We start from the raw sequence: 25,976 nt of genomic DNA on the forward strand, positions 1-25,976 counted from the left end.
ACCCAACCCATTTGGGTAAATTTCTTCCTTCAGAGTTTTTCAAATCAGCATCACCATTGTTAAAGGCCTCCCACATGGTAATAATTGTGCTACAGGGTTTTATAAACATGAAGTTTATGTTTGGCTGAATGAACCTCCTTGCTGTGGCACAAGGGGGCCATAGGTGTTTTCACCAATTATGAAGCGGGTTCACTGTGCAATGGCTACCAACTTTTCTGAGCACAATGAGGCCAAATACATTCATAGATAAATTCCATGAAGTGAATTTATTACTTACAAATAGCAAACAAAAGACAACAGAAGTCTAGGATTCAATATGAACCACTACCACAAGATCAGGAAGGCTACCCAGAGCAGATGGATGGAGTTTTGACTATAAATGCTTCACTTGCACTACAACTGAGGGACCCCAGAAATAAGCCCACATTGGGTTTTCTCCCAGGATGTGGTTTGCTGGACACAAGCGTTAAAGGCAATTCCGTTTCGAGCAGGGCCTATAACAGAGGCTGGGCTGTTCTGACCAATGTCACTTGATTATCAGGATATTGCCTTCCCAGCATACCATACAGTTATCTTGAGAACTACCAGTAAGAAAGGGAAGAAAATGGCCCTGCACCCTTAAAACTGAAGGATCAGGATATTTGCTGTGACAGAGGCACAGACAGTAGCGACAGAGTGTTCTTGTGAGCCATCTACTAGTTCTCTTAACCGGAGCGTGGCACCAGACCGCTTTTCTATTTCCTTTCAATGGAAACTATTTCAGAATATTTTGAATTTCTACATCTATAGAGTTGTGGCACATGATCACTGGCAGTGTAGACTCTCTGCATGGTTAAAGGAAAGAGTTCAGAAGCCCATCAACCCACATTGGAGGAGACCACCTAATCCTCCAGAGAGTGTCACTCCATCTTCCTGGGGTTAGCTCCACATGCAGTAAGGCCACTATAACTAAGGCCGTCAAGACTTGCAGTCCGAAGATGAGACTTTTGACATGCTGATAAGCAGCAGTGATAAGAAAAGCCCACACACTGGTCAGGAATTTTTCAATGAAAGCAGCTGAGACGCTTCTTCATATGCTTCGGTAGGGGCTAATATCAAACTATTTCTTCCCATTTTCTTTACTCAGCAGTGCCTGAACCATGAGGCACCATAGATGTACACCTCATCAGGAGGGTGTATGGTACAGCAGCAAGGGGAGCAGCAGCACAAGAAACAAACAAGGCCACTACTTCTGCTTACATAATAACTATTGTCTTGGAGTGTAAAATAATTAATAATGTTCACATGGCTGCCCTAAGCACACAGAGATGGTGACCAGAGCAGATGCAGGGACTACAGACATACAGCCTGATTCTTGCTAATTAGGACTTATGTGTTGGCTTACGTGCTGTGCTTTTGTGCATTCATAAGCCAGGGCCTCAAAACTGCCTGCTAAGCACAGGCCAAAGGTCATGCTGGGGTGCAGTTAAACATTGATGTCTAGGAGATGAGAGCATTTTAGTGTGGAAGAAGATGACAACACCTGAAGACCACAAAACACTGTGCAGACCAAAGGGAACGCCCATCGTCAGCTCACGGTTCTGACCCAGGTGACTGCTGATGTGTTACGGAACAGTCAGCCCACAGCAGGTAGGTCAAGTTGAGCTGGTGTCCTGCATGAGGGCTGGTCCATTCCATTCGTGTTGCCAATTGTTTCAATAGCGTCTCATGCACCCCACTGGTGAGGAAGGAATTAGCACCCTACGTTTACTGGCACCGTTAAACACATAACATCTATTACTAAACAGATAAGCCAGATATCAGTTATTAATTACATACAGGAGGATGGTGTAAGCTCCCACAGGCCCAAACAGGGATTAACTTGAGCGTAGAGAGTGGTATAGCATTTAAAAAGTGAGGATATTCCTTTTTTTTTTTTTTTTTTTTTTTTTTTGACACAGAATCTCGCTCTGTCACCCTTGCTGGAGTGCAGTGGTGTGATCTCGGCGCACTGCAAGCTCCGTCTCCCGGGTAAACTGTATGTACTTAGGAATTAATACCAACTCATTATTAGCAAAAAATAAATATCTTTACATCAAGAGTAGTTTTTCATTTAATAAAAATAGGTGGGATGTGTATAATGGACAAGGGATAATCAAAATTTGCCAAATGAGGCTAGTAAGACAATCCCAAGAATTCACAATCATTATTCACTGGTCCATTAATCACAGGACAATACATACAAATGAAACTTACCTGACCGGGCGCAGTGGCTCATGCCTGTAATCCCAGCACTTTGGGAGGCCGAGGCAGGCAAATCATGAGGTCAGGAGTTCAAGACCAGCCTAGCCAACATGGTGAAACCCTGTCTCTACTAAAAATACAAAGAATTAGCTGGATGTAGTGGCGTTCACCTGTAGTCCCAGCTACTCGGAAGGCTAAGGCAGGAGAATCGCTTAAACCCAGGGGGCGGAGGTTGCAGTGAGCCGAGATCGAACCACTGCACTCTAGCCTGGGCAACAGAGTGAGGCTCCATCTCAAAAAGAAATAATAATGAAATAAAAAAATTAAACTTACCTACATATTAGAAAAACATCCAAATTCAACCATGAATCCAGCACATTATCAAATGAATAGACAAAAATTCTACCAACAAACTGAAGAAAATATCATCTATGAAATTCAAGTACTACTGCTTAAAGAACATTTACAGAACTCTCACCTCAAGGTTTCCCCGCAAAATAAGGTGAAATGCATACTCAAGACTCTTTAAGAATGGGCCACTGATAAAAACAATATACTTGTAACTTGTGTAACATTTCATAGATTTTTTTCAAGCACTGCACGATAATTAATTTGCATCAGGCTTTCCAAATTAGAAAAGCTTCACTTATAGAACTTCTTTCCATGGGAGTTTTCACACGGCTTTTCAAGTAAATGTTAAAACTGAAAATATTCTTGCAGTTTCTAAACTATTAGAGTTTTAATCCTGTGTACGTTCTTGTATTTACAAGGTCCAGCCAGCTACAGCGTGCATTTTCATATGTCCTTGAGTGGGTATGAGAGAAATGAAACACTCAAACATTCTGGACATTCATAGGGTTTTTCTCAGGAATGAGCTGATGTCTTCAAATGGAACTAATACAACCGAAGGCCTTACCATAAATTTAAATTCAAAACCTTTTCTCCACTCTGACCCCTCCCAAATCTTCAGGAAAATCTGAAGGCTTGACCACATTTCCTACATTCTTAAGGTTTCTCTGCAGTGTGAGCTCTTTCATGTTTATGAGGGAATGGGAAAGAGTAAATGTTTTACCACATTTCTTACATTCAAGGGGCTTTATTTATTTATTTATTTTTTTTGAGATGGAGTCTCACTCTGTCGCCAGGCTGGAGTGCAGTGGCACAATCTCAGCTCCCTGCAACCTCCGCCTCCTGGGTTCAAGTGATTCTCCTGCCTCAGCCTCCTGAGTAGCTGGGATTACAAGCATATGCTACCACACCCAGCTATTTTTGTATTTTTAGTAGAGACGAGGTTTCACCATGTTGGCCAGGATGGTCTCGATCTCCTGACCTCGTGATCCGCATGCACAGGGCTTCCCCCCAAGCCCCTGTGGCCTTTTATGTCCTTGAAAAAGAACTAAGGCAACTGAAATGTGCCACCATGCCCAGCTAATTATTTTCTTTGTTTTTGTTTTGAGACGGAGTCTGCTTCTGTCGCCCAAGCTGGAGCGCAGTGGTGCGATCTCGGCTCACTGCAAGCTCCGCCTCCCAGGTTCACGCCATTCTCCTGCCTCAGCCTCCCGAGTAGCTGGCATGAGCCACCGGGCCCGGCTTTATTTTATTTTTTGTAGAGACAGGGTTTCATCACGATGCCCAGGTTGTTTCACATTGTTTTAATCCAGGCTGGTTATGAACTCCTGGGCTCAAGCAATACACACACCTTGGCCTCCCAAAGTGCTGGGATTATAGGCTGAGTCACTACACCCAACCTCTATATCATGACTTCTTTAGTGGCGCATAAGGTAACTGGAACGAGTGTAGGCTTTACCGCATCTCTTACATTCATAGGGTTTTTCTCCAGTATGAATTCTTTCGTGGAGGTGAAGGGAACTGAGGCGACTGAAGGCTTGGTCACATTGTTTACATTCATAGGGTTTCTCTCCAGTATGAGTACTTCTATGGTTACAAAGGGAACTCAAACAACTAAAGGCTTTGCCACATTGTTTACATTCATAGGGTCTCTCTCCAGTATGAATGCTTCCATGGTCATGAAGGGAAGGACAGCTGAAGGCTTTATCACATTTGGTACATCTCTCTCCAGTGTGAGTCCTTTCATGCATCTTAAAACAAGAAAATCTGAGTGTTTTCCCACATTCCTTACATTCGTAGGGTTTCTCTCCAGTGTGAGTTCGTCCATGTATTAGACAAGAACCGGAAACAGTGAACGCTTTACCACATTGTTTACATTTATAGGGTTTTTCTCCTGTGTGAGTTCTCTGATGTCTTTCAACTGAATTGAGAAAATGAAAAGCTTTCCCACATATCGTACATTTATAAGCTGGATTTCCACTGTGCATTATCCTGTGTCTTCTAACACCTGGAACAGAAACAAAGAGTTTCCCACACTGTTCACATTTATATTGCTTCTCTCCATATGGTTTGTATCCTGAGTGAGCTAGGATGTGCCTATTAAGGAGGGAATGATGTACAAAGACTTTTCCACAAATACTGCATTCACATTGTTTTAATCCAGTAGAAATGTTCTCATTCAGATCAAGATTTGGAATGTGGCTGACAGCTTGTCCATACTGACTACCTTCTTTGCTTTCACACAGTCTCTGTACCATATGATTTCTGTAAAAAAAAATGACAAGCACATTATTATTGGTTGGTTTAATAACTTTCTACTCATTCATAGGTCTTCGACTTACACTGCTACCAATACTAGGGAAAATGCATTTTTGTTTTGTTTTTGTTTTTGTTTTTGTGCCATGACTGAATTATTTGAAAGTAAATGGGCTACTACTGAAAACACAGCTACCACCTACATGGCTATGACCAAAATAGTAACATTCATATATACAATTTTGTAGTACTATTTTCAAGTAAACTGTTTTCCAAACACTGACTGCTACACTGATGTATGTTACATTTTGGGTGAAATTTTTCTAAAAGGAAATGAATTTCAAGTGACTCTTATTTGCTTTGATTGCTTGTTTTTAAATTCATGACATGCTAAGATTCCTTCAGAGGACTTTATTTCCTCTTCTCGGTGCAAATTATCTTCTATCTTTCCCGTTTTTTGAAGTGATCTTCAATATTCTGGTCTTTCCGTTTTTTCCTAAAATGCAGATGCACAAAATTATCATGAATTATTTCAAACTATAGAAACATTACTAGATTTCATGTTCATTGTACACAGTGCCCATGCCTGATTTATTCACCAAATCATTCCCTTGCCCCATTCCAAATCACAAATAGCACTGATGATAGGGAAATACTTCTGTAATTAAGTGAAATGTGTTGTCATTCTTAGCTACAGAAGCCAGGTTCCTGCAGGTTTCCTGCATCACTTCTCTGTAGAGATTCTTCTGAGAAGAATCTAGCAAAGCCCATTCCTGCTGGGTAAAGTTCACAGCCACATCCTCAAAAGCCATGGAGTCCTAAAACATTCCACATATGTGGATAGAAGGATGAGTGAGACTGAGAGCACTGGGAATGTATACTCAATTCATAAGCTGTTTACATGATTCTAAAATTTCCAAGCATTTATTCTATGACTTGATTGTCACAACTCTTACTCTGTTCACACATACTCCCTCCACACACAGCAGTACTAATGCTAGAATTGAACTATTCAAAAAGGCAACAGCAAAGTAGAAACACCCATCTCATTAGAGAATCCAGGGAGTGAGATTACGATATGCTGCTAGGAGTTACCTTTTAACTTCACTTTGTACATTTCTAGTACCTGTCATACTAAAGTCCTACCTGATGTGCATAAGTGAGTTAATATTATCAGTCCTGAGACTACTTATTCTTAAAAATACCTGCTCGCAAAGTTCAATCTTTGTTTGTATTAGGAACTTACATTTTGAGAGGGATTCCACCAACCCAAGTAATAAGAATGACTCACTGCATCTAAATGGCTTATGCAGTATATTTTCCAAAACTTCTTCTGCTGAAAGTCTATTATTTTGTGTCACTGCAGTGGTGCTTAGGGAACCAGACACAAAAACACAGTCTGAACACTAAGTGTTCAATGAATTTCCCTGGTAGACAATATTTTACATGTGCTGTCACTTGTTAACTGTGGAAGTGAACCCATTCCACGTGATTACACCAAGAGAGAATAGGCTTATTAAATTTAATTGAGTAGTAAATAAAACCAATAATTGATATTTAACAATACTAATACAACAATTTTTCAAATTTCTATTGCACAATATCAAGGCAGAAAGGAATAAGAGGAAATAGGACACATGCTTTTTAAAATGACATTAATGTCACCACTTCCAGATGCTATTCCTATGAAACCACATAAATTCCCAAATCAGGTGGTTTTAGGCAAGAAAAGCTACTCTTTCATATGCAGTAAAAATGACCAATGTCTAATCATTTTTAGTCATCTAAAAAAAGAGTGATGGCTTGTCTAACATACTTCTAAGATTTTCAAGCAAAAATATTCAGGACAGCACAGTGTTAGCAAAGAGATGAGCAAGCAGACCAAAGGAAAAAAAAAGTCTTAATGACCCAGCATCTATATGGAAAGTTGAGGAATGATAGAGTAGGCACTATAGAATAGAAAAAGAAATTACATGCACTTTAAAATATGAGGCAAACCAGGCTGGCATCTACTTGGGAAAATGCATTGCATTCTTCTCTATTCCATGAACAATAATCATCTTATTATATATTCAAATACAAAAGATAAAACCAGAATACTTTCAGAAGTCACAGGAAGATTTTTTTTTTAATGAAGGATTAGGCAGAATTTTTTTTATGTAAGAAAAAAGTGATAAAGGAACAGACAAACTCAAACATATTAAAATTTAGGGGATAAAAGGAAAATAGAGTGGGCCAGGCGTCGTGGCTCACGCCTGTAATCCCAGCACCTTGGGAGGCTGAGGCAGGGGATCACCTGAGGTTAGGAGGTTGAGACCAGTCTGGCCAACATGGCAAAAATCCCGTCTTTTTGTTGTTTGTTTGTTTATTTGTTTTTGAGACGGAGTCTCGCATTGTCCCTTGGGCTGGGGTGCAGTGGCAAGATCTTGGCTCACTGCAACCTCCATCTCCTGGGTTCAAGCAATTCTCTTGCCTCAGCCTCCCGAGTAGCTGGGATTACAGGTGCCTGCCACCATGCTCAGCTAATTTTTTCGTATTTTTAGTAGAGACAGGGTTTCACCATGTTGGCCAGGCTGCTCTGGAACTCCTGACCTCGTGATCCAACCACCTTGGCCTCCCAAAGGACTGGGATTACAGGCATAAGCCACCGTGCCAGGCCTAAAACCCTGTGTTTACTAAAAATATGAAAATTAGCTGGGTGTGGTGGTGGGTGCCTATAATCCCAGTTCCTCGGGAGGCTGACACAGGAGAATCACTTGAACTCGGGAGGCGGAGGTTGCAGTAAGCAGAGATGGCGCCACTGCACTCTAGCCAGGCTACAGAGCAAGACAGCATCTCCAAAAAACAAAAAACAACACTCAGACACCCAGATAAGAGGATACACATGTGTCCACTGTCATAAATTCTTCACCAAGCTACAAGAGGGGAACTGACATTTTGGTGAATCTTTATAAATCATCAATTTATCTAACACACTTTTATTTCACCAGTAGCATTTACAAAGCTAAGTCCTACAATTCCATTTGAAATTACCCTTAAAAAGAACAGAACTTTAAAACTTACTACACTCACTCTGGGGAAGAAATAAATACGAATTTTTAGCAAATGAAATACATCATTTTACCCTACCTCTTTGGAAATAGTATTTTTATCTTTCAAGCTGTACTGACAAAATGTATCTTACAGTCAGTGAAAACCTGAAACTCAAATAAGAGGACAAGCCTTTTCAAGGTAACAAACTCAGGGAGAGGCAGTACTGACTCCAACGCAGACCTTTCTAAGTGTCACGGCAGGCCATTCTATCCCTTAGGACACCCATCCTGTTCAGTAAAGTACTCAATGACCACCTACGAGGCACTGGCACTGCTCTTTGTCCTCCTGTGTGCCTTAAGTGCATTTTAATATTCAGGTTCTTGCACATCCTCTCTGGGGTGGGTTTTCCTTGTCCTTTGGGACGGTTTTTCTCTCTTCACAGGTCTGAGACAAGCTAGAGAGCAGAAATCATTTCTGCCTTTTCCTCTCAATATCAGCATCCAATTGGCAAACCATCAATGTGTCTTCGAGGAATAAAAACTCGGGCCGGAGGAATAATTTTAATGACCTAACTTTCATGACATTACATTGTATTGTCCATTAATTTTAATGTCCTAAAATTTTAATGACCCTAAGGGGTCACCATTTTAGATGAAACTATACCAGGAGATTCCTCTAAGGCCAAGAGCATCCAGCTGCTCCCCTGAGAGACTCTACCCCATACCTCAGGCTGTCCTTGGGGATGAGATGACCCCGGGGGCTGATACTCACTAGACCCTCCAATAGACATGGCCACTGTGGGTATCCTGGGTCATCCCCAGACAGTTCTAAAATGCCAGGACTAGGAAAAGACAGGAGAGTGGCTGAGGACACAACACCCTGTCAAGTTTTCACAGGGGGACCTCAACCTAAAGACATTTTGGTAATATGTACACTTAGGAAAGATGAAAAGAAGAGAGGTACAAAGATTTTTTTTACAGTAGAGTGTCAGATGATTATTCTCCGCTTTCCTCTCATGTAAAATGTTTGGAAACAGAAAAATATTTTGGCCAAGGTGCCTCACGCCTGTAATCCCGGCGCTTTAGGAGGCCGAGGAGGGTGATCAATTAAGGTCAGGAGTTCGAAACCAACCTAGCCAACATGGCGAAACCCTGTCTCTACTAAACATACAAAAATTAGCTGGACGTGGTGGTGGCGCCTATAAGCCCAGCTACTTGGGAGGCTGAGGCAGGAGAATCGCTTGAACCCGGGAGTCAGAGGTTGCAGTGAGCTGAGACTGCACCATTGCACTCCAGCCTGGCGACAGGGTGAGACTCCGTCTCAAAAAAAAAGAAGAAAAAAATATATATATATATATATATATATATGTGTGTGTGTGTGTATATATGTATATATATGTGTGTGTGTATATATGTATGGTTTGCTTCCTCATTCACCTTATCAAAGACTCTCATTTACGCCCCTCCCGTGGACCCCAAACCACAAACCATGACTGCGGTACCCGTTTATGAATCGCGTTTGCTCAAACACGCCCTTTAACGTTTTAACAAAGCCTCAGGTTAATTTTAGGGGGAGAAAGGTGGGACTGGAAGCTCCATGAACCACAGCTCCTCCCACGCTGGAATCCCGCACACCGAGTCGGGATCTCCCGGATCACCCTCCCGTGGTCACCGCACTACCTGGGTGGGGGAGGCGCGGGGTTCCCGAGAGGGCTCCGGCCGGCGGAAGTGGCGCCCACAGGTACAGACAGGACGCAGGGGTCCCGCTGCCCGCACCGCCCGGCCCTGCACAGAAGGGGACTGAGGCCCGGCTGCGCCGCGGCGACTCGGTCCGCAGGTTCCGCAGCCGATGGCTGGTTCCAGCAGGTTTCACCCAGCCCTCTTCCCCACTTCCGGAAGCCAGGCGCAGTCCACTCACCGTTCCTCGGCTTCCCGGGTGTCCCGGCGTCAGCTAGGGATGTCCCAACACCCGCAGGTCACAGGGTGGCCGAGCCTGCTGCAGAAGCCACCGGGCCTCCCAGAGCCAAGGAAGTAGCAGCGGAGACTCACAGGAAGAGCCTACGGTGGCGAAGGCGAGACAAAGCGCCCGCCAGCCGGATCCCGGAAGCCGCCCTCTCCTTTCCGGCGGCGCGCCTGATTGACGGGCCCCCACTCCAGCGTCCCTGATTGTCTGGGGCTTCAGGCCCCGCCCCCTCAGGCCCTGAGTGACAGGAGATTGCGATCTCACGTGAGGCTGGATGAGGCCAGAATGACCGTTTTGGCCTAGCGGTTTGTAGGGCGTGCATCCTTCCTGCGCTGGGATCTGACCACGCAAGGAGCACATTCGCATTTAACCTTGTATACAAGATTATGGCTATTTTGCGTAATAAGATATAAAATTGCAAGCAATATAATGGCAATTCTGTAACTGCCCAGTGGGTTCACCTTGCCCGCTACCTAGACAGAGCCGGTTTCTCAAGACTGGGGGGAATAGCAATAGAGAAGGAGTAATTCACGCAGAGTCGGCTGTGCAGGAGACCGGAGATTTGATTTTTATTTTATTTTATTTCATTTCATTTCATTTTATTATTTCTGAAACAGAGTCTTGCTCTGTCGCCCAGGCTGGAGTGCAGCCTCGGAGTTTTATGATTATTCAAATCAGTCTCCCTGAGCATTTGGGAAAAAGAGTATTTAGAAAGTTTATTTTGCCAAGGTTGGGGATGCTTGTGCATGACACAGCCTCAGGATGTCCTGATGACAGTTGCCCAAGGTGGTCAGAGCACAGCTTGGTTTTGTTGGAGATAAATGCTCGGTGACGCAAAGTGAAACTAGCACTTAAGCAAAAGTTTTCTCAGCAACGCAATTTACCTCTGTGGAAGCGTGCTGCTCGCATCAATCACAATCGCAAGAGCACACGGAACAAAGAAAAGCAGGGGTTTTTATTCCTAATGCAATCCTTACCTCTGGCATGGGCTGGGGCCAGACCTCAAGATCTACACTGACCCCGTTGGCTATTTGTGAACACTTTCCCAAATAAGGAAGGGGGAAGGAAGTCGTGAGTTACAACGGTGGGATGTGTGGTTTGGAAGGGAGAAATGGGTGCAGAGCAGGTAACCAAGGGAACAGATGTGAGTTATTGATTAGAACTGACGGGGGGAAGGTTGTTTACAGTAACTAAGGGCAAGGAGGCATGGAGAACAAGAAAGTTGAGTTCGAGAACAAAACACAAGAACGTTAACATGCCAAACCTTGGAAGAGAAACTGACTGTATCTGACAGTTTTACACATTTTAGGGAGACAGGAGACATCAATCAACATATGTAAGATGAACACTGGTTTGATCCGGTACAACCTGAAGCAAAAGTGGGTCAACTCGAAGCCAGGAGGGGGCTTCCAGGTCACAGGCAGGTGAGAGAGGAACGCTTGCATTCTTCTGAGTTTCTGATGAGCCTTTCCAAAGGAGTCAATAAGATATGCATTCTTCTCAGCGAGCAGCGGATGACTTTGAATAGAATGGGAGGCAGGTTTGCCCTAAGCAATTCCCAGATTGACTTTTCCCTTTATCTTAGTGATTTGCGGGGCCCAAAATATTTTCCTTTCCAATTTCCCCCTTTTGTTTTAAAAATATTTTGGAGAAAGCATTTTAGAAGAAAATCAGTCTCTGGTGGCAGGTTTCGTCTGACTTCTCATGGAGTAGCTGAGATTACAGGCAAGCGACACCACACCTTGCTAATTTTTTTTTTTTTTTTTTTTTTTTGGTAGAAACCGGGGTCTTCCTCGGTTGCCCAGGCTGTCTCTGGTGCCCAACACAGGGCTCCCCATAATCTCTACAAATAATCCAGTGAAGGAACACCAGAGCGTGGAAAGCTGAGGACGACCGACAAAGGACTCCCGAGTAGGTTTTCACTTCAAGCTCTAGGGTAAGGAGGGCGCTCGGGGAATTCCAGGGAAACCTCGGGAAAATGTGGGTGGAGCTGAGAGTAAGTTCGCTAATTACTTAAGCCTTGTGCAGCAGTTACTGCGCCGCGGAGGGGTAATTGTCAGTACCCAAAATCTCACATCTTTGTTCCGCCTGGTAGACAAGTATTCTTCTTGGTTCCCGGAATATGGAACCATGAATGTAGAAGATTGGGACAAGGTGGGATCAGACTTAAAACCAGCACAACAAGAGGGCCGCGATATTCCCGTCTCTGCTTGGTCTGTGTGGTCTGCAATTAAAACAGCCCTGGAGCCCTTCCACACTGAGGAGGAGAAGGAGGATTTTCAGGATGACATAGGAAAGTTGAATAATCAGGAGTCTAATTATCAGCTAAGTGAACCATGACAGTCTCGTTTAAAAAAGGGTGAGAAACGGGAAGGTATGTATACTAATCTCCAAAGACTTATAAAAGAAACTGTGCCACCTACTGCGCCTCTAGGGGAAGGTCTGGAATGGCCACCCCCAGGCCAGCCTCGTGAATACTTGGAAGGGGAGCCTGAGACCCGCGCCTTGCCGCTCCTATTGTTGCAGGCCCCGCCAGTAACTATGGCGAAGGGAAGCTTCAGGCTTGTCCAACAGCCAATTAGGATGAGGGAATGATCCAGGCTTGCCCACCTGTTAGTTATGGTAGAGGAGTGCTGCGAGCGGGTCCAAATACAAATATGGCACAGGGACAATCCAGGCATCCATTCGCCAGGCACAAGAAATGGGGGATTTGAATGCTTGGCAGTTTCTGGTAATTATTTCACCAGCTGAGGAGGCCAGAGAACTTACTCAAGCGTGCTGGGAGCCATTTCCTTTTAAAATATTAAAAGACTTAAAGCAAGCAATTGGACAATATGGGCCAAATTCCCCTTATGTTCATTCCTTGCTACAATGTGTGGCTTATAACAGACGCTGAATACCTATGGATTGGGAGGCACTAGCCCTTCCACTTTCCACCACGAGGTGAAAAAGACTGAGACTCCACCAGATGCAACTGCCCAATCTCAGACATTCCAGCCACCAATATTGTGAGCCAAAAGGACCTTTTTTACTTATAAATTACCCAGCCTCAGGTATTCTGTTACAGAAGCACAAAACAGACTAAGACACAAATGTAGGAAAAAACTCACTGAAGGTGTAGGGAAAATGGTGTTGACCTAAGTCACTTTGAAAATGAATAGAATCCGTATGCTGAAGGCAAATGAACTATACTTCATCACTGGATTCCATTTTATAAAGTTCTTTCCAACAGAAGCAATTGTGAACAATTGTAAAACCACAGTATCTGTATCTGGAATAAAGCAATGACTTACATAAGTCACAGATGGTAGGAACCAGGTTTCTCACTGTTGAAGTGGGAGGTTACAAATTAGCAAGGGGAGAAGGCTAGAATGATTCATGTGATAGTAGATCAGAGGTGGAGACATGAACATAAACTTATGTTTAGTTTAATATAGATACACACAGTTCTACATAGGAAACTTTATAATTAGGTGTGTATAGGTAGGTTAGACACACATATATACTTCCTAGCATTGCTAATGAAGAACAAGTGCTATTCAACAATGTGCTCATTTGGCAGCCAGATGTAAGTTTTCCTACCATTCTGAAAGGAATGAGGCTCTTTGGAGAAATGTCTGATACTAGAACCGGGACAGTAAATATAGGAGTCGGGATAATCTTGAAGTATCAGAAAGTAAGTACTAAAAAAAATTAAAATATATCAAAGAAAAATAATAGCCAATAAAAACAGCTACTGATGGCCAACACAGGAATGAATTGTAGTGTTGAATAATAACTAAAGCTGAAAGTAATTATCTAGGTGTCTGTATTTGTATACACAGGTGAATAAGAAAACAGAGTTGCATAGAAATCTCCTTTGCAAAAGAATTCCAAGTAATTGATGTAGACACTCAGCCATCAATAATGTGGAGCCAACTCCTCACTCCGTAAGTGTGGGCTCTGCACAGTGACTTGCTCCAAAAGAACACATGCAGTATGGGCAAGGAGGAAAAATAACTTCACAGTGGAGAAACCTGACAAACAGTAGCTCTGCCAAATGATCCAAGTGAACATCAAAGGTGACAGTTCACCTTGAGAACATGCAGTCACAATGGGGGACATTCTACAAAATTCCTGACCAATCCTCCTCAGTAATGTCAAGGTCATCATGACACGGAAAGCCTGACACATTGTCACAGCCAGGAAGAGCCCACAGGGACGTGATGACTACATGTCATGTGGGATCTTGGATGGGATCCTGGGTCAGAGTAAGACAGAACCAAGGGCATCCAAATGAAATATGAACTTTAGTTAATAATAGTCTATCAGTATTGGTTCATAAACTATGACAAATTATGTAAGATATTAATAAGCCATGTGAGATACACTGAAGATGTTAATAAGAGATGAAACTAGGTTGCAGCTACATGGGAAATCTCTGCATTTTGGGGGGGGCAATTTCTGAGTAAGTAAAAAAATGATGTAAAATAAAACTTTATTTAAAAGTTATATTTTTTTAACACTTCCTTGTTTAATTATTTATATCATGAATTACTAGTAATTGACACTGTTAACTAGTCCTGTTTTTAAAAATAAGAGCATTTATGACACAAAAAATTAAACAGTGCAGATTGATATATAAATCAAAACAAATGCTCTTTACATGCTTTCCGTTAGAGTAGTCACACATATGTGTAAACTTAATTATCATATTTTTTTCTTGTGTTGTGGTTGTGTCCCAGGTTCATTCTCTAAAATGCCGTTTGCCTTAGACCAGGAAAAAAAATAACCTTATAGACTCTGTTTCAATTCATGGCTAAATATTTTCAAAAGAGTGACTTTGTAAAAATATGTTCCAATGGAAAATTGATTCGTTGTGATGGGATCACTTATTCCAAAGACTTCTTGTCTTTATTTTGTGCCCATGCCTACCTTTTAGTCATAATACAACAGAATCAAATATTAGCCACTGGGAAAAAATATTCAAAGAAAGAAAGAATGTGGAGAGAACTTATGACATTGATGATTCAATGTTTTACCACAATGCTTTCTAAAACAGAAGAGTGTAAAAGGATATTCAAAGTCAATTTCCTCAGTGAGGCTTTGCAGAAAATGAGGAAACTAAGGAAACAAAAATGGCAGGACATTCTACAGGTGATTTTAGATGTTGCTATGTTTTACGGGAAAAAAAATACTTTTACCTTTTAAAGAATCACAAAGAATTATTGGAAACCCAAACTCTGGAATGTTTGCAAATTTAGTTGAGCTTCTGTGTAATTATGTCTATATAGCTAGCCACAAAGTTGATGATTTTTTTAAAATCTGTGCCTTATTTGTGTAATAAAATAAGCAATGAATAATTAATGCTCATAGGAAAACATGTTAGACCTTTTGAAAGGAAAATCAATCTTGGGGACCCAAAATCACTAAACTAAAGGGAAAAGTCAAGCTGGGAACTGCTGAGGGCAAATCTGTCTCCCATTCTATCCAAACTCACCCATCTGCTCACCGAGAGAAAGGCATATCTGATTGCCTCATTTGAAGAGAGTAATCAGCAATGCAAAAGGATGAAACCATTTGTCTCTTACCTACCTACGATCTGGAAGCCCCCTGTCTGGCCTTCTGAATTTTCTGGACTGAACCAATGTACATCTTACACATATTGATTGATGTCTCATGTCTCCCTAAAATGTATACAACCAAGCTGAGCCCCTACCACCTTGGGCCCATGTTGTCAGGACCTCCTGAGGATGCATCACAGGTGCGCATCCTCAAGCTTGGCAAAATACACTTTCTAAAAAATCTGAGAGCTGTCTCAGATTTTCAGGGTTCACACATGTAACGTAGGATGTCAATGTTTATAAAACAGACATTGTTCTATCTACTATTACAAATATGCTGCCAATTAACCTTGGACTTTCTCAACAAAATAAAAAATGTTGATGAGGTACAAATAATATATTTAAACTTAAATAATGTTGCAAGTTTTAATATGGCTACTTTTCAATTTTTAAATACTATTTTTTACTACTTTAACACTGTAATTAGTAATTAAAACATGAATAAAAATTAGTAATTAAAACATGAATAAAAGCGTTTACAGGGGGTGCACATGTTTCCTCCAGCCTCTGCCCATCCCCAGCTTTCATCCCAACTGTCCTGATGGCTCTAAGCATTGCTCCTTTCTCTGTACCAAGACCTCTCCCCAGAAACAAGCCCAAATCTTACCATACGTTATGGCACGCTCTGATGATGAACAGCGACGAGCAGCCAAAGCCTTAAGGCAGAGAGGCTTTTGTAAAACAAGACTTGTAGAATGTAACATGTGAAAGTAAAGCCCATAGCAGAGCTCCCTCCTCAGCACGCGGGGAGCAGACAGGAAGCTTTTGCCTCACCTTCCTCAATGGCCTGCAGCCACATCTCCCCGGGTCAGTTTTAAGGACAACGAAACTCTGGTCTTCAAGGTGGACACGCTACTAGGTGTGTCTCCAAAGCCATGGTGACTCACTCTCGGGTGGGTCCCGAGGAGAACAAAGCTCTGGTTCTGGTCCTAACCCTAACCCTGTCCCAAGACTTTGACCCTGAACCTAAACCCTGATCCCTACCCTGGTTCCTAATTCTGATCCTTACTTTGATCCTGACATTGATCTTGACCCTGACCATGACCCCACCTCAAACTATACTTTTGGCCCTGACTCTGAGCATAATCCCTGTTATTATATTTACGATCTATCTCTAGTCTTACCCTCTAGTGGTAAATATCTGTACCCAAACGCACTTTTAAATTATTTAACTTCTTTTCCTTGAATTCTCTAAGGACATCCTAAAGGAGATTTCATTATGTATTTTGCAGTCCCTCTGAGTGGTATGGCTTCAGATAATTTCTAATACTTTGTGAGACATAAAAAGTTTGGAGAGTGACAGCACTGGGTTGTTTGGGATGCATGTTGGCATTCATGATAGTCATTGGTGCTGTTCTCCAAATATTTTCAGTTCACTTTTTATGAATGTATTCTGACTGTTCCATCCCACCTACTTAAATTTTCACATGGCTACATGACTGTTTTTTTTTTTTTTCTTTGCCAATGGAGGTGAGAAGAAAATAACATGTGACTTTTTCAGGAGAAATTTCCAAGAAACAGAGTTCTATTCCGCATGCTTTTTTCTCTTTTCTATAGCAATGGGGATCTTATTGATGGTCCCTCCTTCCATCTGGATTCCTGTGTTAGGATGATACAGCACAGAGCTACCTCTCACCTGACCCATGATGAGATGTATATAAATGAGGAAGAAGATTTTTGAGCCACTGAAATTTGGAGGTTGTCTGTCACCACAGTTTAACCTAGCTCCCATTGACTGATGCAAGGCTGAAGAATGAGTCCAAACTGGATCTGGACAAGACATGTGAAGAGCACTCCAGGTTGAGTAAAATTCAAGTGTTATCTCAAGATAACAGTGAGCACGACATGTTATTGGGTGGGTGTGGGATAAATAAGGTATATCAGGTGAGAATAATGAGAAACTCAACTTTAAAAGACGGTGCTGATTTGGACTGTGGAGAGATTCAAATGCCCTGCTTAGCATTTGAGATTGTGATGGTTGAACAAACTAATTAAAAGCCCTAAATGAAGACTTGGGATAAATATCTGAGGGTGTCTAATATCCCAATTTTTCATCCTAGAATGGGCAGAGTCCTTGACCCCATTCTAGTGAGACTTCCAAAAGAAAAAAGACCTACATTTCTTCAACAACCCACATTGAGAGACTTTCCTGAACTTTTGACCTGTGGCTAACACTCCTCACCTTTCATTCTGTCATCAGCATTTTGGGGAAACACCTTTAACTCTCTATGATTTACAGGTTATTAAGTGGCCCTTATAATTCCCTCCAGAGGTGGAAAGGACTAATGATGATGGTGTCTGAGCTCACAGCAGCAAGCAGGCATGTGTGCTCAGCAGTCACGTGGCTCATCTGCTAGGAGCTTACTAAATACGATATTCTACAACGCTGCTTAACACAAGGGGAGACGCTCCTGACTCAGAGGGTTTAATTGCTCGCCTACTTCTTTTTCTGCCCTCTTGGGCTTCTAAAATGAAAAGAACCCTGGGGTGATAAAGTGAGTCAAAGGGTTGCCAGCCATATCACAGCAAAATAGATTCCTAAAAAATCCCTGGCCTAAGATGGCAGCCTTGGCTGGATAAGTTTGACTATGCTGATAGTGGACATGAGAGAGTGAAGGTGGTTGAAATGTTCATATTAAAGAATTTCCACCCAGATTACAACAAAAGAGAGAGGAATGGAGATGGCAGCATGAGTCCCTACAATAAAAGCAGATGTTTTGAGATCACTTATATCTGTTCTGACAAAAATTAAAGACAGAAACCAAAGTTTAGCCTGAGGCTAAAATTAACTGGGCAATAAGCCAGAGGCACATATGACATAGACAGATTTAAACATTTCTCCCTTATATTAATACAAATACTAAACTTACAAATAAATTGATTCCAAATAACACAAATATTCAAAAAATTTGATGAATAAACACTGGGGTCTACAGTAGTGTTTGAAGGAGATCTCACAAACAGGTTTGGTTTTTGAAGGTTAGAACTGATGGTCTAGAGAATTCATTTCATTCCAGAGAGAGAAAGGAGGAATTTCTTGGGTTCCTTCAGGAATGAGTCTAGCTTTGCCTCATCTTTGAATTATGGATACGGCAGAAGAAAACATGATGATTTCACCGATTGAAGGTGCAAAAAGTCACTGGGTTCTCTAAGAAGCCTGGGATTCTTCTGCTGGAAAAATAAGTTTGTTGAGAAAAAATGAGTTGAGGAGGCTGTTACTGAAGTGAAGCAGAATTGTTTTTACATAATCTGCTCATTACCCACTCTGTAGTGTGGATAAAAATTATTCAAGCAAAAGGTCCTCTTACTGTTCCTGGAATACAGTGGATAGAGAACAGATTAGTTTTTTTCCCTCAGAACACAACCACTAGAAACGTTCTACCTCAGATGAGATATTGCCTAATTATTTTCCAAAGACAGTGAAAAATGATGCATGTAAATGTTTGCTACAAAATAAATACATGCTAGAAACAGAAGCATCTGGGTCACAGTTATATTAGAGCTACCTGTGTTCCCCTGTCACTGAGATTAAAACAAAAATGTCCAATACAATCATTCACAGAATGGGAGAGGGAAAGGCAAAGGATGGAAAGGCTGGTCATAAAAGGATCAGAATTTCAGTCCATAAGGAAGTGGCTTTGTGCATTGTCTGTTGCTGTGTGCAAGGTGAAGGCTGCGGCAAGAAAACATGCAGTAACAAGGGCTCCTTTGTCCGTCTTACCTCTCTAGATACCAGGTTGCAGACATGTTGCATTTTAATTGAAAGGTTGATATAATTTTTTTAAAAGAACACTTGCAGTGTTTGAAGTGACAAAGGCTTCTGTGACAAAAAAGCAGGGAAAGGGATTTAAAAAAAAAAAGCAAACAACAACAACAAAAACCCCACAAAAAAGCAAACAACAAACAAACAAAAAACAGAGGAGGAAATCGGCTGTGACTACTTCCAGCAAGGGACTCAAAGAGGCAATTGGAAATTTTATTCACTTTGCAACTGTGGGTTTTCTAGCCTGCTTCCTTTCTAAAGTATATTACTTTGTTTTTGGTTCATGAAGTTATTATTTTTACCCATCAGTCCATTTGAAAAAAGAAAAAAAAAAGCCTCTTGTTAGAATTAAATCCCCTCTGGAGATAATGGGTGTTTTTTAAGTCGTTCATTTTTTTATGGTCACATTTGCTCCCAGTTCCTGCCAGCATCCACTAGAGGGCAGACACACCCGTGTGTATTTGTGCGGCACATGCTGAGTGGTAATAACAGTGCCGGCCAGCATCCACTAGAGGGCAGGCACACCCGTGTGTATTCATGTGGCACTTGCTGAGTGGTAATAAGAACAGTGCCTGCCAGCATCCACTATAGGGCACACACACCCGTGTGTATTTGTGTGGCACTTGCTGAGTGGTAATAAGAACAGTTCCTGCCAGCATCCACTAGAGGGCAGACACACCCCTGTGTATTTGTGTGACACTTGCTGAGTGGTAATAAGAACAGTGCCTGCCAGCATCCACTAGAGGGCACACACACCCGTGTGTATTCGTGTGGCGCTTGCTGAGTGGTAATAAGAACAGTGCCTGCCAGCATCCACTAGAGGGCACACACACCCGTGTGTATTCGTGTGGCGCTTGCTGAGTGGTAATAAGAACAGTGCCTGCCAGCATCCACTAGAGGGCAGACACACCCGTGTGTATTCGTGTGACACTTGCTGAGTGGTAATAAGAACAGTGCCTGCCAGCATCCACTAGAGGGCAGACACACCCGTGTGTATTTGTGTGACGCTTGCTGAGTGGTGATAAGAACAGTGCCTGCCAGCATCCACTAGAGGGCACACACACCCGTGTGTATTTGTGTGACGCTTGCTGAGTGGTAATAAGAACAGTGCCTGCCAGCACCCACTAGAGGGCAGACACACCCCTGTGTATTTGTGTGACGCTTGCTGAGTGGTAATAAGAACAGTGCCTGCCAGCATCCACTAGAGGGCAGACACACCCCCGTGTGTATTTGTGTGGCGCTTGCTGAGTGGTAATAAGAACAGTGCCTGCCAGCATCCACTAGAGGGCACACACACCCCCGTGTGTATTCGTGTGGCGCTTGCTGAGTGGTAATAAGAACAGTGCCTGCCAGCATCCACTAGAGGGCACACACACCCGTGTGTATTGGTGCAGCACTTGCTGAGTGGTAATAAGAACAGTGCCTGCCAGCATCCACTAGAGGGCAGGCACACCCGTGTGTATTCGTGTGGCACTTGCTGAGTGGTAATAACAGTGCCTGCCAGCATCCACTAGAGGGCAGACACACCCCTGTGTATTCGTGCGGCACTTGCTGAGTCGCAATAAGAACAGTGCCTGCCAGCATCCACTAGAGGGCAGACACACCCACATGTATTTGTGCGGCACTTGCTGAGTCGCAATAAGAACAGTGCCTGCCAGCATCCACTAGAGGGCAGACACACCCCTGTGTATTTGTGTGGCGCTTGCTGAGTGGTAATAAGGACAGTTCCTGCCAGCATCCACTAGAGGGCAGACACACCCGTGTGTATTCGTGTGGCTCTTCCTGAGTGGTAATAAACAGTGTCTGCCAGCACCCACTAGAGGGCAGACACACCCCCGTGTATTTGTGTGACACTTGCTGAGTGGTGATAAGAACAGTGCCTGCCAGGATCCACTAGAGGGCAGACACACCCGTGTGTATTTGTGTGGCGCTTGCTGAGTGGTAATAAGAACAGTGCCTGCCAGGATCCACTAGAGGGCAGACACACCCGTGTGTATTTGTGCGGCACTTGCTGAGTGGTAATAAGAACAGTGCCTGCCAGGATCCACTAGAGGGCAGGCACACCCGTGTGTATTTGTGCGGCGCTTGCTGAGTGGTAATAAGAACAGTGCCTGCCAGCATCCTCTATAGGGCACACACACCCGTGTGTATTTGTGTGACACTTGCTGAGTGGTAATAAGAACAGTGCCTGCCAGCACCCACTAGAGGGCAGACACACCCCTGTGTATCTATGTGACACTTGCTGAGTGGTAATAAGAACAGTTCCTGCCAGCATCCACTAGAGGGCAGACACACCCGTGTGTATCTGTGTGACACTTGCTGAGTGGTAATAAGAACAGTTCCTGCCAGCATCCACTAGAGGGCAGACACACCCGTGTGTATTCGTGTGGCTCTTCCTGAGTGGTAATAAACAGTGTCTGCCAGCACCCACTAGAGGGCAGACACACCCCCGTGTATTTGTGTGACACTTGCTGAGTGGTGATAAGAACAGTGCCTGCCAGCATCCACTATAGGGCACACACACCCGTGTGTATTTGTGTGACACTTGCTGAGTGGTAATAAGGACAGTTCCTGCCAGCATCCACTAGAGGGCAGACACACCCCTGTGTATCTGTGTGACACTTGCTGAGTGGTAATAAGAACAGTTCCTGCCAGCATCCACTAGAGGGCAGACACACCCGTGTGTATTCGTGTGGCTCTTCCTGAGTGGTAATAAACAGTGTCTGCCAGCACCCACTAGAGGGCAGACACACCCCCGTGTATTTGTGTGACACTTGCTGAGTGGTGATAAGAACAGTGCCTGCCAGCATCCACTATAGGGCACACACACCCGTGTGTATTTGTGTGACACTTGCTGAGTGGTAATAAGAACAGTGCCTGCCAGCATCCACTAGAGGGCAGACACACCCGTGTGTATTGGTGCAGCACTTGCTGAGTGGTAATAAGAACAGTGCCTGCCAGCATCCACTATAGGACAGACACACCTGTGTGTATCTGTGTGACACTTGCTGAGTGGTAATAAAAACAGACACCCTGCCCTCCTGGAGTCAACTTCCAGTGCCCAGGCCAGCGGCAGGAAGTAAGAAAACCTCGGTTTCCGTATCTGCATCAGCCACACAGTGCTCTCACACAGGAGGCATCAGCCAGTTTTCTCAGTTAAAGAGACAGAAACAAAATGTGTCCTCACTACTTTTTGAATGTACCATGTTATCTAATGTTGTAACTTAATTGAATGAATAAACTCCATATGCGTCTGGACACATGCACGGAAAATTCACAAACATTTCAAACCAAAACAGAGTATTTTGCCAAAAGAAAATTTCTTTCACATGTGAATTTCACTTTTTTCTATCTTTTAGTGATTTTAATGTAATGAAATTGAGAAGTCTGTGCCTCTAAAAGACTTTTTAAAGAGCAAGATATTTTTCCATTTTGAAAAAAACAATTGGCAAAATATCTTCTACTGTAGATAGAAGTTAATTGGCTGAGGGTAATAAACAGAAGATCAAAAAACAACCTTTATCCCCTGCTGTTCTGTCAAGGGCTACAGTGACTTACACACCCTGGCTTGGGTTTGCAAGCCACGTGCTGGAAGCCAGCAGTCAAGCAGGCCATGCTCTCCTACACTTAGAAAAAAAGCCCATGAGAAAGAGCTCCATCAAGTTCACACACCATGACCTCCAGCAAGACCTGAAAAATGCCCAGTTCCACAAAATACCTGTGTCCAAATACTTTCAGCGCACAGCTCTGGCATCAGGTTCCTGTGAGGACAGACCCTGAGATGGATTTCTGGATGGAGGCTGCTGCTGGAGGAGACAATGTCACTGCAGATGGCTCACACTGCTCCCACGCTGCAGCGGCCAGTGACTTGGGGCTCCAGCCTGCCGTCCTGTTGGGGAACTGTGGCGATTCACCCCAGCTGGGCGGACTCTGCTGTGTCCCCTATCAAGAAGCTCCTCAGCTTTCCTTGGTTTTTCCTTTTTAAAACTCTCTGGTGTTTTCCTCTCCAGTGGGGGCTGCATGTCACCTTAGAAGAAAAGATTTTCCAACTAGGGGCTGTCTTGGTAGCTGGTCCAGAGGAAGGTCTCCTCTCTCTGGAGTGAGGTCCAGCCAAGTAACTCCAGCCAGAACTCAGTGAGCAGGGCTGGATCTGCCCTGTTCTCCTCCCATCCTTGTGCAGATTGTGGAAACCCATCCATGCCCTATGCAAAGTCCTGCATCTCAGATTGTAAAATGGCAAAAGCTGAATTTAAAATAGATGATTATATTGACTCTATGAGGAAAAGAAAGTTCTGAGGGAGACAATTGGTAAGCAAATAATTATGTGTAACTTGTTAGAACACTAGGGTGTAGTTTATCTGTCTCACTGATTATTTTCTGTTTAACAGGCTGGCTAAGAACCAGAGGGAGAGAAAGCTGGTTGGGAATTGAGAGGCATGAGGTCACCTCAGTCCCAACATTTCCATGTAAACAATGATGCAAGCTGGGCTGGGGGCAGGAGTCCCTGGAAATCCTCACAATCTCAACTTTTAAATTATTTAAAATATTATATCATTTATGATCTCCTTAACAAAGAACTTTTTTTCTAACTAAAAAAGTGTATAATCTCTTTGGAGGATCTTTAGTAAATACAAAATGAGTTATAAAAGAAAGAAAAATTATTTATAATTTTATCGCTCAAATTTTGATAATTATATTCCTGCATTTTTAACTAAACATAGATATTTTAGATTATACTGTACATAAAATATTGTATCTGTTTTTTCATCCAATGTTAAATCATAAACGTTTCACATGGCATAAACTATATATGTAAATCAGCTATTTCCACACCTGGATGCTTGATTTAACCCTCCTTATACTGTTAGCCATTTAAATGATTTCTACTTTATCCTTCTTGCTTTTCTGGAACCCAGGCTTGACCAGCATGAAACTGCAGGTGAACCCAACCATCTGTGACTGCAGGGAGACTTTTCCCATGGACCACACACCACCTGACACCACAGGCCTCTTGTGGAGACTTTTCCCATGGACCACACGCCACCGGACACCACAGGCCTCTTGTGGAGATTCCACTGCCTCTGGCATCTTCGCCCTGGCTGAAATTCTCACCCAGGAGGCCAGCAAATCCTCTGGGGCAGAAGTTGTCACCACAACTGTATTAACTCCGTCAAGGAGGGCAGTGGAATCTTCCAGGGCAGGCGGCCCCTCCGCAGGGGGAAGGGCCACTTCAGGAGGATGTGTCTCAGAACTTTGCAGCGACGTTTCCCTTTTTCCCACCTTTAATTTTTTTTGCAATGATTTCTGGATTTTGGCCTCTTTTGCTGTGCTAGGAAAATCCTTTTGATTCGGGTAGGCAAAGGCACACAGGCGCTTATATGCATCCAACTTCTGACCTTTGGAACTCAGCTTCAAGTGTTGGCATCAGGCCCGCAGGATGTCCCGGTTAATCAGATTAACAGGTGGCAGTTTAGAGGGTAATGGAGGAATTGGTATCTTCTTCTGAGGTCCAGGGTTGTCAGTGTACTCTGCCTTCTTCTCAGGGCAGAGCACTTTATCGCCTTTGACACATTTTTTCTTTTGTTCCCTTTGCTGATGTTCCTGGCAAAGCAATCATGTTTGGTTGATTAGAAGCCTGCTGATTCTCTTCCCTCGACTTCTTTGTGGAAGTGTCCTTGCCTTTTGCCTTCTCCATACTTGTAAAGGAAACGGAGCCTCGCAAGATGAAAAAAAAATGCAAATTCTGAAATTTAAAAGTTTAGGATGTCTGACAACCCTGACAAAAACAAGCAATGGGGAAAGGATTCCCTGTTTAATAAATGGTGCTGGGAAAACTGGCTAGCCATACGCAGAAAACTGAAACTGGACTCCTTCCTTACACCTTATACAAAAATTAACTCAAGATGGATGAAAGGGTTAAACGTAAGACCTAAAACCTTAAAAAAAAACCCTAGAAGAAAACCTAGGCAATACCATTCAGGACATAGGCATGTGCAGAGACTTCATTGACTAAAACACCAAAAGCAATGGCAGCAAAAGCCAGAATTGACAAATGGGATCTAATTAAAGAGCTTCTGCATAGCAAAAGAAACTCTCATCAGAGTGAACAGGTAACTTACAGAATGGGAGAAAATTTTTGCATCTATCCATCTGACAAAGGGCTAATATCCAGAATCTACAAGAAACTTAAACAAATTTAGAAGAAAAAGCCAAAAAAAAAACCTCATCAAAAAGTGGGCAAAGGATATTAACAGACACTTCTCAAAAGAAGACATTTATGCAGCCAATGAACATATGAAAAAAAGCTCTCATCATCACTGGTCATTAGATAAATTCAAATCAAAACCACAATGAGATATCACCTCACGCCAGTTAGAATGGCGCTCGTTAAAAAGTCAGGAAACAACAGATGCTGGAGAGGATGTGGAGAAACAAGAACGCTTTTACACTGTTGGTGGGAGTGTAAATTAGTTCAATCATTGTGGAAGACAGTGTGGTGGTTCTTCTAGGATCTAGAACCAGAAATACCATTTGACCCAGCAATCCCATTACTGGGTATATACCCAAAGGATTATAAATCATTCTACTACAAAGACACATGCACACATATGTTTATTGTAGTACTGTTCACAATAGCAAAGACTTGGAACGAACCCAAATGCCCACCAGTGATATACTGGATAAAGAAAATGTGACGTATATACACCATGGAATACTATGCACCATATAAAAGGATGAGTTCCTGTCCTTTGCAGGGACATAGGTGAAGCTAGAAACCGTATTATCAG

At 42.9% G+C, this 25,976-nt stretch overlaps 2 long non-coding RNA genes and 1 pseudogene across 2 annotated transcripts; all 3 read right to left on the bottom strand.

Annotated features, from left to right (window-relative positions):
• Positions 1–2,054: 2,054 nt before the first annotated feature.
• Positions 2,055–4,255, bottom strand: LOC126950611 (uncharacterized). Its single transcript, XR_007724228.1, has 2 exons — positions 2,557–4,255; positions 2,055–2,353 (listed from the first exon to the last, which is right to left on the bottom strand). It is a non-coding gene; the product is annotated as an uncharacterized LOC126950611 (long non-coding RNA).
• A 315-nt stretch (positions 4,256–4,570) lies between these two features.
• On the bottom strand, positions 4,571–12,733 carry LOC126950608 (uncharacterized). The gene is made up of 2 exons (XR_007724225.1): positions 9,778–12,733; positions 4,571–4,836 (listed from the first exon to the last, which is right to left on the bottom strand). It is a non-coding gene; the product is annotated as an uncharacterized LOC126950608 (long non-coding RNA).
• An 11,343-nt stretch (positions 12,734–24,076) lies between these two features.
• LOC126950607 (developmental pluripotency-associated protein 4-like) lies at positions 24,077–24,907 on the bottom strand (annotated as a pseudogene).
• Between the last annotated feature and the right edge of the window lie 1,069 nt (positions 24,908–25,976).

This window comes from Macaca thibetana, chromosome 3 (genome assembly GCF_024542745.1).
Source record: "Macaca thibetana thibetana isolate TM-01 chromosome 3, ASM2454274v1, whole genome shotgun sequence".
In the NCBI taxonomy this organism is placed as follows: domain Eukaryota; kingdom Metazoa; phylum Chordata; class Mammalia; order Primates; family Cercopithecidae; genus Macaca; species Macaca thibetana.